The following is a 10,011-nucleotide window of genomic DNA, read 5'->3' as shown; positions in this document are numbered from 1 at the left end:
TAATGTGTCTTTCACACAAATCGAATAGCTGCTTATCTCCTTAAAACACACACACACACAGGTGCGTTTGTGTCAAAGCAGAGTTGTTCACTTGTAAAAGAATAAAGATCTAATCCGAAGCGCTTCTTCACCGGAGAAAAGAAAAACACACAAAGACACGTGAGCAAATATCCCGCTTCAATAATTAAGTGGCTAATCGCAGAAAATAGAAAAGAATAATCTCTCTGCTATTTACTGTTGACACAGTTGTGAACATGAAAGGCTGAGCTGACACATGCAGAGAGAGAGAGAGAGAGAGAGAGAGAGAGAATGGTGTTTTCTTGTTTTTCATTTTCATGCTGTTTTTATTCTGACTCATCAAGAATTCTGTCAGAAGTCGTCTTTGAAGACTTGGGCTCAGCACCGTGCTCTCTTGTCCTGGTTTTGTTGATATTTTTCTTTCTAAATGTTAATTTGATGCTTATGTGTATGTGTGTGTGTTTCTGTACGTGTGTGTTTATTTGTGTGTGTTTGTTTGTGTGTGTGTGTGTGTGTGTAGTCCTCAGGGTGGTGTTTGCAAATCAAGACTGAAGCTGCCTGACAACAGTCGTTGTGATGCTCCGACACTAATTAACTAATTAAAACACAATAAGAGGGAAAGCAGAGGGTGGTGAGTGGACACACTGACTCACTGACAGAGCGACAGACAGACCGACAGACACACAGACAGACAGACAGACAGACAGACAGACAGAGAGACAGACACACAGACAGACAGACAGACAGACAGACAGACAGACAGACAAACAGACGGATAGACAGACAGACAGACAGACAGACCGACAGACCGACAGACAGACAGACAGACAGACAGACAGACAGACAGACAGACAGACTGACAGACAGACAGACAGACAGAGTGTAAAAGTTTCCGTGTCGGCTCTCTCAAAGTAAACTGGTGCAAACACAGCAGCCTCTATTCCAGAGTTATTACATGTGCCAGATAAATTGACTTAACACTTGTAATTATTTCCAACATGCAGATTGGGATCAGACCAGTGGATTAATGAGTCACTTCAGGAGTTCTGACTTCACCTGGTGAAAAAGTTGTGTTTCAAAGAAGCCGTTTGATGAAACACAGTTTTCTGATGTCAGATAACAAGACGTCTGCATGAGACTATTTCTGTAACACTTCAATACCCCCCCCCCCCCCCCCCCCCCCCCCACGATCAAACATCAACCTGTCATTGGGCGGCTGTGCAGGGGCGAGAGACACATTCTACTTAACACTCCGGCTCTCTCTCTCTCTCTCTCTCTCTCTCTCTCTCTCTCTCTCTCTCTCTCTCTCTGTTAATTTCTGTCACTTTCCATGAAAACAACTGTTTTGAGCGCGACCGATGTGCATCAGTGTCTTTGAAGCTGTTATGAACCGTCTCCTCCAAACCCCCCCCCCCCCCCCCAGTGAACTGTGGGTTCATGCACACGTGATCTCCTTCATGCACGGCTCACAGCTCTGTTCTGGATCCAGGTCACTTAGTTCAGCTCTTCTCACACCTGCAGATTTAAGGGTTTAACACCACGGAGGCTGTGGAGGCTCCGTTTCAGAGCCACTGTTAACTACTGCTGACTTCAACGGGTTCTATATGAAGACACCAGCGTTATTAGAGGAAACCAAAGGCCACTACTCTCACCTCTGACACTATATGACTCAAAGGGTAGTAACAGCCCTGACAGTTACTCGGTCATTAACTCACTTACATCCCAATCAGTGTTGAATATAGAATGTGAGGATAATCATGAATAATTCAAATCTCTATTTATGGGGTGAAACCGGGGACAGTTTGGTGGTGAACTTCAGAAACTGGGACGTTTTTAGTGTTTTTCTGATGTTTGGTCGGGACTCAGCTTCACACGGGGACGATCCAGGACAAGCGGGGACATCTGGTCACTGAGCGGTCACACGTTCAACAAACACAACTTCATAACTTCTAACTTTCTCTCTGCTCCCTGCAGCAGCAGGAGTCCTCCTCCTGATATATTATCAGTCTTTGAGTTTGTTTCCTTCTCTGTTTGTTTGCTCCCCTGACAGAAGCTGATGTAAAAAAACAAAACAATCTCTTTCAAAAAGGCCTCTCACGTCCTCACACCTGCATATTAACATTCACCTCGGGACTTTAAATTGTAATTAAAGTGTAAAGGCGCCGGTGTAAATACGTTCCACATGCGGTTCATACCATATTCTGACAGAAAGGGGAGGAGGTTAGAGAACGGGTGAATGTATTGTGATTGCAGTGTTTGGTCTTGACCATTATATCCACTCAGAATGAACAATGGACAATCATAATAAGAAGTTGTTATAATAGATTTTCATGAGCACAATAGAACAGTTAGTTCACAGGAAGTGGATATAGGGCGAACTCCGCTGGGGGTAGATCCAAGAAATAATTTGTATAAGAGTCAACTAGGTGTAAATATATATATACACAAAATATAAATATCACATAAAACCACAACTTAGATGTCAGCAAATACATTTCAGTAAAATTATTTTTTGTTGGATTTTTGGAAAGTATATTTTTTGCAGATAAACACGCTCAAGTCTCAGCTGTCAATCATTATATATATTTCACCTCAATTTAACACTATAATACGATTCATTGAAACCAACTTACTAGAAAAATCCACACAAGTTTGATGAACTACCTAAAGTGACAGAAACTTTAACAAAAAAAATTATTTGACGTGTACTTTGTGCCATCTGCTAACAAGAAGTGTGTTTCATGTCCTACAGCCAGCCACTAGGGGGCGATCAAGAGGCTATGGCTTCCCACTTTCCCATTTCTCACTAACGCATCAGTAACAGTGATATTTATCAGATATATATTTAATCTCCTCTGATGACAGTCTCCTGAGTTCAAATGTCATCCAACACAGTTATATAAATGAAGGCGGAGCAAACGAGGTCCGAAGTTGCTCTGGAGCTTTCGACCACATCATGTGATCCTGGACAGCAGGTGGGTCACATGACAGAGGTGCCATATAAACCAAAATGGAGGTTTTATAAAAGCTTTTTGTGAAGAAGAAGAGAAGTGAGTGAACACGTCACATCTGCAGTCGGCTGGTGTGACTTTTACAAAGCAGGATTTTCCAAATTGTTAACTCAATGTTTTTAATGAGTGTGATTCGAAGTCGGTGCCTGTGTGTGTGTGTGTGTGTGTGTGTGTGTGTGTGTGTGTGTGTGTGTGTGTGTCTGGAGGGTTAAGATCATCTGTGAAGATAATCACTTAAGACCGGCCTGAAATTGGGTCGTTTTTTTGTGTGATTATCAGGAGGCAAATTGGGTTCAAGATCGACCTGCGGATCCTCGAGTGTGTGACAGGCAATAACCGTCAGTGGGAAGAGACACCTGATTTGCATTTCTACCCAAAATACTTTCAGCCACTTCATCGCTCTCACTCCAAAGTTACTGGTTAATAGTGTCTGATGGTGATTTAATGTCTTGAATATAAAGCATCGGGTTGAAGTGATTCATCCATTAGTCAAGGCCACGGCTGATAGAAAGATAATCGGCAGCTCTTCTGCTAATATATTAATAGTTTAATTCGTTTTTCAAGCACAGATGTTCTTTTAAAAAGTCGTATTTGCAGATTTCAGTCACTTTTTGCAGCTTTTTCTCTGTCAAGCATCAAAGTAAATTGAATTGTGAGTTGTTCTTTAGAGACTCGGTGAAATAAAACAAGAAATGAATGTGTCACTTACAGTTTGATAAGTAAAAAAAAAAAGTCTACTTTTTATATCGTCACGTTTTCTCTTACTGCTCAAAAGTTTTGGCAGTTTTCATCCCTTTAAATCTTTGTGTCTTTGCTGTGTGTGCGTGCATTTGTGTTTGTGTGTGTGTGTGTGTGTGTGTAGCCTGGCCGGCGACAGACACCAGTTACAGACATGTAGGTCAGAGACGGGTGTGTTGTGGTTACTTGCACAGATCCATTGTGTGTGTTCATTCATGCAGGAAAGCTGAAGTCTTTGCAGAGCAGACAGGGGAAAGAGGTCATATGTGTTTTAATATGTGGCACATACACACACACACAGACACACACACAAACACACACACACGTCTCTCGACAATGCACACAAAGAATGCCCTCGCAGCGTTATTAAAGACGAGTATTAGTTTGTCACAGAGGAGACGTTTGCCGGGGAAAAGCGAAAAACTCATTTGTTCAGCTCAAGAATGAAAATGTCAGACTGCTTAATGAAAACAAATACCGTCACATTTCATCCATACAAATACATACTGCCACAGCACATACAGTATTTAGAGAGTGCAACCAGCGCACACACACACACACACACACACACACACACACATGTGCACGTGAACACACACACATGCAGGACAAAGTGAGCAGCGAGCAGCCACAGTAGAGCACCATTGTTCTCTCCCAGTTTGGATGTGTGAGGACAGCTTCCCTGCAAACTGGGGAGAGTAAATTAACGTTTGCATAGATTGTGTCATTTGGAAATAATATTCTACACCTCCACTGGTTATACATCAGGTTATACATCAGGTTATACATCAGGTTATACGTCAGGTTATACATCAGGTTGGTGCAGCACGACCTGTGGAGCCGGGAATCTGCAGCGTCAGAGATTTGAAAGTAGATTTCCAGTCAAAAAGCCACTGAATCAAAAACTGATAAGACGTCAGAGATGTTCTCCGGTTCAGCTATTTTCTCCCTAACTGTTCATATGCTTATTGTTTTTTAAAAGGAATTGTAACTGCTGCAAATGTGACTTTTTTTCTCACTCAGTTTTTGATGGAAAATGCAGCTCGAACTCAGGATGTGCACCACGAGACACCAGAGCCACAACAGACACGTAAGATAATCACACCAGCGATATTAAATAAAAGGTCACTACATTCCAGTGCTTGATATGTTATATAAAGACAAGAACCATGGAAATGCAAGGTTTAAATAAGCAGTAATGTTTTATTAAAAGCAGTGAGACGGCCGTGAGGACCAACTCTGGTGAAATCATGTCTTTCAGAAGGAATCGGTTCTCAGCCAGGTTCCCTCCAGGACTGATGGGGTCACTGGGTCTGAACATATTACTGAATTTAAAAAGGAGAAACCTCTCCAGGGATATTTTTTTAATTGTATTGAGAGAATTCAGTGTCTGTTTCTAACAGTGCAGGTGATCAGACCTGGTGATGAGGCCAGATATCAGGAGAACTATGGGATTTACTCACAGGACCTCAGTGTTTTACCGTTTGTTACTGATGACGGACTTCATGAATATATAAAAATCAATTTGGTTATAAGAACAAACTTCAAATTTAAAGTGGAATCAGGAAAAACTTAGACAAAGTTTTTTGTGTTTTTTTTGATTAATTTCAGGTTTTTGCTAAAGAGCATTTAATTAATGTTTTATTTTCTAGACTTTGCTGCTTTCACCTGTAAAATCCAACAAACCCCTCGGAATTAAACGACCAAAATAAAGCTAATTAGTTATCATATTCATAGTGATCAGTTTTATTTTTATTTTGGTTAAATGGAGGCAACAAAAACTAAAGTTCAGATCCCGATCACGGTCCAAACAAAGCCACAACTCACCATCCATCTTAAATCTCACTACTCTGAGTTGTATCTCTTTACTTTGGCCTCTTCAGACTCATCGGTATCAGGGAGTCTGTTTGTCCTTCCCTCTCTTGGCCCGCTGATAACTGTGTGATCTCTAATTTTCTTTATATTGATTGATTCCGACCACAGGAGGACAACCGAGCACTTAATGCGGATCAGAATAAAGAATTAAAAACAAAAACATCCTCAAACTCACTCATTCAAATACCGGACACACACCTGGGTTGTAATCCAGGATTAGAGCGATTGAGATCTTTTCCTCTGATGTGTGTGTTCCACGATTAAATCCAGACTTTTTACAGCGGAGAGGGAAGATGATGAATTCAACAGGCGAGAGCTGCAAAAAATTAAAACCCCCCTAGTGGAGCAGAGCGAATTGTTAATGTGCTCGTCTCTTGTTCTTTCATGCAAAACCAGTGTTTGCTCCTCCAGTGAGGGAGGCAGGAGGAAGAGGAGGAGGAGGAGGAAGAGGAGGAGGAGACAGAAATGGACTGTTCTGTGCAGCTACTGATAGAACCTGGATGGATGTCAAAGAGTTGTAATTAATAAAGTCAAAGGATAATCAGGAGGCTGCATGCACACGTACTTGGACATGCAGGCTTTGCTCGCTCTGTGTCACGCTGCCGTGCACACACACACACACACACACACACACACACACACACACACACACATACAGACACACACACACACACACACACACACACACAGTGAGCATATCGCTCTGCACAGCCAGAGAACCAGAGGTTGCTGCGGCGTGATGGAGAAGCCGAGGAACAAATATAAAGCGAGGGAGAACCTAATGAAGATTTTAAATGAGGACGATCCTGTGAAAATATGATAACCCCTCTCTCCTCACCCTCTGTGCCCCCCCCCCCCCCGCTCTAATGTTGGCACTTCTTCACCCCCCCCCCCCCCCCCTCTGTGTGTACTGCTCCCCATAAACTCTGCATTATTTTAATTAGGATTTGTAAACTCCAACACTTAAACTTGTTCTCTTACTTAATTCCCCCAGAAATCTCAGTTTTATTAGTAATCAAACCATTCCAGGGCCAAACTCATAATTACACTCAGTCCCCGGGGGTTGAGTGGACGTGTGTGAACCTGTGTGTGTGTGTGTGTGTGTGTGTCTGTGTGTGTGTGTGTGTGTGTGACGGGGTTTATCTAAACTTGGGAGGACTCACTAGAAAACAGCAGATGGTTGAGATGAAGAGGAAAACTGGTTGAGGTTAATTTTCCAATGTAAAAAGTGTAGGATTGTGTTACGGGTAATGAATGTGACTCTTAAGAATATATCACAACCTCTCTGTGTGTGTGTGTGTGGTGTGTGTGTGTGTGTGTGTGTGTGTGTGTGTGTACGAGCTTGCCATATTCCTCTCTATAAATTCATCGTTTGGTTAAATCTTAGAGGGACGGGTAATGTTATTTACCTGTTGTAATTGGTTTTCCCAAATGGCAGCTTCCCTCATCACACACACACACACAAACAAACACACACACACACACACACACACACACACACACACACACACACAATTGAAGGTTAAGACAATGCTATTTCAGATAGTGGAGGCACAAAGTCAACATTCTTTTCTCACACAGACTTGGACGTGTGTGCGTCTGTGTGTGTCTGTGTGTGTGGTGAGCAGAGCAGTGAATTACTGATGAAGACAAAACAAAGTGAGTGCATGAATCGATCACAGTCTAACCCACAGTGTCACAAACACAACCGTCTCAACTGAATCTTAACAGAAGGAAAGTGTGTGTGTGTGTGTGCCTCTGTGTGTTTGTGTGTGTGCGTCTAAGGAGCCAGATGTTCTCTCCAAGGTGAAAATAAACCTGTCATTTGTCCGTCTCACTTTCCGTCTCTCCACCTATTCATCACCTCTGGCTCACCCCCCCCCCCCCCCCCCCCGTGATCCACTCCATCGTCCCCGTGCGTCTCTCTCCGTCTCCTCCACGTTAACTCGAGCCGCTGCAACACGAAGGCCAGGAAAACAACATCTCAGCCTCGTCTGGATGAGCCAAGAAAAAAAGAGTGAGTGGGAATTCAGTCAAAAAACACTGGATCACAACCAAGCGTCAGCGGTGAAAAGTCAAACCAACATATAAAAAAGTAATTCTACTTAAATACGCAGTGAAACTATTGCAGAATCTTCATATTTGTTCATTCTGATTGATTTTTAGAAGCAATTATAATACGTTTGACCTTCTCTTCACACTGAGGCTCACAAAACCTCAACAAACGGATCCTTTTGACCTGAGACATTTTGACCCAGTGGTGAGAGCACAGGAGCATGGAGCTGAATCCCTGTGGGGCTGGAGACTATTTGGCTGCTTCAGGTTCAGGGTCCTGGTTCTGTGCAAGTGTTCGTGGATCAAGTGGATTTCAAATGTCAAATGTCTGCTCTAGTTGCATTGGGACAAACAACTTAAAAAGGTGTGAGTCAGATAGAGCAGCCATAAAAAAAGAAGCAGATATATTTTAAACGTCTTCAGATGAGATCAGACGAGATCTATGGAATCGAGATCACGGAGTCATGGAATTATAAGATTGTAATGTTTGAATTCTTTATTTTTTGTCTTTGTCATTCTTCTATTCCATATGCATCCCTCATTCTATCATTTTTTTGAGTGCTAATTGTTCAAAATGCTCAAAAAGATCATGTGTACGAAGGTTTTTCACTATTCATACAAACAATTGCGGCAGAAATGTGAAGAAACTAAATCAAAATGAAGCGTTTTCACACACAAAGTGATTTCACTGCTTGTTTGGTGAATTTTTTGATTAATAAACAACGTTGCGTCATGTACATGAGATACTGAGTTTTGTTTCCACATGATATATGAAGATATGTTAAGTTCCTAAAAACACAACATGCTCACCGGCTGATGTAACTCCACCGTGTTTGAATTTCCGATCGAATGGAGTCGGGGGCAGATTCCGATCGTTGCCCTTGAGCAGCTCTAATCACTCAGAGTGAGAAAGAGCCATGTGGTTTGTGCGTCTGTCAGTGAACACACTTAATGGAGCTGACACACTTTAACAAATGTCTCCGTCTGAGCGAGGAGAAAAAAAAACTAAAGCTAAATTGACCCAAATTCAAAGTTATTCCTGGAAAAGGCTTCAGTGCGAGAGGTCCTGTCATTAAGGCCCATGTAATATTAAAGATTATTACGTGGGCTTTCAATCCGTCTGCCTGATTAGACGTCTGCTGGAGCCACGCTGGGGTCACCTGAGGTCAAAGGTCACTCTCTAACACCCACTATAGTTCTACTGTAGTGAGCGGAGCGGAGAGACGAGAGGAGAGAGAGAGGGCAGCAGGAACAACCCGACCCGTCTCTTGGATTATTATTACCTCTTTAAAAAAACGTTTGTCACAGAAGAAAAACGACTCTAGCGGTGTGTTGGGTCAGAAAGGATCCACCTGAAGAACACAGTCATCGGAGGAGCTTTGGAATTGTGAAATATTAAATAGATCATCAGCATGAACACTAAATATCCAGTGACAGCTCCAGTTCATGGTTTTTCCGCTTGCTGCCTTTTTATCATGTCACATTTGGAATAAATATTTAAACATATATAATCATCAGAAACAGGAGAATACATATAGGACTAAGTCAGTGAGAGTTACTGGAGCTGTTCAGGAGTAGATGTGAGACAGGAAGTGCCATTAAATAAATAAACAAATCTAAAAATAAAACCCTTTAAAAGTGTAATCTGGTTTAATAAGTGAATTTTGGATTGAAGGCGTAACGCACCCACACACGTGTTTGTCTGCTCGGGTTCATGGAGCTCTCCAGGGGATGTGTAACAGGATTTGGTCACATGACGTGTTTGGGTGGAGGTGACATCACAAAGTGACGAGTCCGTGAGCTGGAGACCTTCAGACGTTTTTTATCTGCAGATGTTTTTGACTTGTTGTGGCAGGAGAAGCTTTAATGAAACAGATTTAATGAAGCATACACACGACAGCAGGACCTTGGAACTCTCTCGTCTGATTGAGATGCTTTTGTTTTGAATGATCTGAAGTCCACCTGCGTTGTCTCAGAGCCGGGGGGGGGGGACATCCTGAAAGTGCCTGATTTGTCTCAGCACCTCAGTTCATTCGGTTTAAAGTGAAATAAAACAGAGAGCTGCCAGTTCTCATTCTGGATCAACTTGAACGAGCCTTTTCTTGGAAACCGATTTTTGCTTGATAATGAATTTAACACATAACGTTGATCGTTAAAGAGGATTTCTTTTCTGACAGACTCGTGATTAACAGCACTGACTCACACCTCTGCTGTCTGTACACATTTTGGGAGATAGGAGGCGAAGGGTTCAAACATTTTTATTATTTCATGCTCTTTGAAACCATTTCTCAATCCGATTTGATAAAACTCACAT

The sequence above is a fragment of the Pleuronectes platessa genome, chromosome 3 (assembly GCF_947347685.1).
Source record: "Pleuronectes platessa chromosome 3, fPlePla1.1, whole genome shotgun sequence".
In the NCBI taxonomy this organism is placed as follows: domain Eukaryota; kingdom Metazoa; phylum Chordata; class Actinopteri; order Pleuronectiformes; family Pleuronectidae; genus Pleuronectes; species Pleuronectes platessa.
The sequence above is the reverse complement of the archived record's forward strand: the minus strand, read 5'-3'. Positions refer to the sequence as shown.